Genomic DNA, 2,123 nt, shown 5'->3' with positions numbered 1-2,123 from the left:
CATCCAAAATTAAATTAAAATATTTAATATATTTTGATTATGATTGTGTAAATTATTTAATATTATAGATAGTTTCTTTTTTCATTTTACAAATTCTACAGCTTATAAAAGAAAATATAGTTTTTTATCTAAAATACATTAAAAAGTTTGCTTTAGTTTTTTTTTTGTAACTTTAAAAATAAAACTAAAACATGATTCGTAAAAAAAATAGAAACTTGATGTAGATTTTAATTTTTTTAAAATAAAACTACTTCATGATTGGTAAAATTTAGTGATTTAGAAATAATAAAGTTAAAACAAAGGGATAATGTATGCTGAATAAAAAAGATAAAGCCTAGCCAATGACCCCCACCTAAACATCTCAGTGGAAGAAGTTAGAAGTCTTTTCAGTCAAATATCATATGAAATCTAATCTTGTCACAAAACCAACTTTCAAACAAGAATAAAAGTGAAGAGTTCTAAGAGTATTTGATCACAAATGGGTAGGAAAATGGCATGTCACTGAGAAATCAATCAACAGAAACTATTTCCAAAAAGAAAAAAAAAATCAAGCACAAACATCACGTGCTATTTATTCTTCGTCTGGACAAAATAGAATTCTTGATAGAGACCTAAACAAGGCAAGCAGTTGGCAGAATAGAAGAGACAGGTCAGAGAGGAGAGAGAAAGTAAATCGAAATTTTGGTTCGGCGGTCGGCCGGCGCGTGTGCGTCCGTGCCGCCGCCGGAACCTTTTCTTCTGTCGTTTAAAATCATCAGTCCTTCGTTTCTTTACTGTCTCTCCCGGGATCCGCTTTGTTTGACCTCTGGAAAGTCCTCGGTCGAGGGGTTTTGTTTCATGGAGCGATGACGCGGTTACAGGGGAGAGGGTGGGGTGAAGTAGTTTGTAGATCGGATCTCTTCCGGAAGTCGGAGGCTATCAAAGCTCCGTCGTCGCCGTTCTTTTGTCGCCGAGTCGGGGAAGCTTGCTCAGTTACGCCGGCGTCGGTTCGTGGTTCCGGGGAACGAGGGCTTTCACAGCCTTGTGCCGCCGGTTTTATAGCCCCTAGGCTTTTAGGGTTTTCGTTTCTTTAGCCTGTTCTTTTTAATTTTTCTTTCTAGTCTTGGAGTTGGTTGGTGTGATATCTCGTCGGAGGACGGAGATGCTCTCAGACGGTAGGAGTGTTTTGCATGCGTAGTTCTCTCCTGGGTGGGTTGTGGCGGAGGAGGGTGGTTGAGATAACGCAACGGCGTTCGACTCTCTTCGATTTCGGACACCCTTGAGATCGAATATGCTCAAGTCTGAAGAGGTGTGGAGGTTCGGATTCTCGATATTCCGATGTGGTCCGGTGAACGGAATCCGGATGCTCCGGTGTTAGCGACAATCGGTGGGGAAAGGTCTGCCTGTATGACGCGTGTCCCTCGTAGACGAGGATGAGCACACGTGTCCGTCGTCTCTGCTTTTCATGATCTGCGCGGCGGCTTCCCTTGTTTGTATCGGTTCGCTAGGATTTCCATTTGGTTTGGATTGTTGGGCTGGATGCTCGTTTGGATTTGTAATTGGACCCAGTCTTTGTGGGCTTTTGTTGTATGTCACTATTGGGCTCTGTCCCTATCTAATATTATTCAGATGGGAAAAAAAAAAGACCTAAACAAGGCTTCTTGTTAAAGCATGCATACCATACGTATTTTGAGTTTCTCTTCGCTTGGTAGTCGTATTAATGGGCCTATCAATAGAGCATAATCACGTTTGTTGTATGTGGTGGTGATAAAAGAAGACATGAAATTCAGATGATTTGATTTTTCAACAACCCACAAATTAATTGGTAATGCCCAATTTAATTCTTGCGAACCACTCATGTTTCTTCAAATTTAGCTTAAATGCTTTATTATGAACTGTAATGAACTAGAAAAATATATAAGAGATGCGATCATTTGGTTACGAGTGAGACTCACCCAAGTGAAGCATTGAGTGATTTGATTCACTTGTTCCGTTCCATCATATTTTGTAGACACTATAGTCTATATATGAACATATATTAGAAAAAGAAAAAAAAACATATAGTTTGTTGGCGAAGAAGTATTCAGATAAAAAGGTTTATTTGTTCAGCGTTTATCTTTTATTTCGATTTTATTGAAAGTGAA

Source organism: Raphanus sativus, chromosome 4 (genome assembly GCF_000801105.2).
Source record: "Raphanus sativus cultivar WK10039 chromosome 4, ASM80110v3, whole genome shotgun sequence".
Classification (NCBI taxonomy): domain Eukaryota; kingdom Viridiplantae; phylum Streptophyta; class Magnoliopsida; order Brassicales; family Brassicaceae; genus Raphanus; species Raphanus sativus.
The sequence above is the reverse complement of the archived record's forward strand: the minus strand, read 5'-3'. Positions refer to the sequence as shown.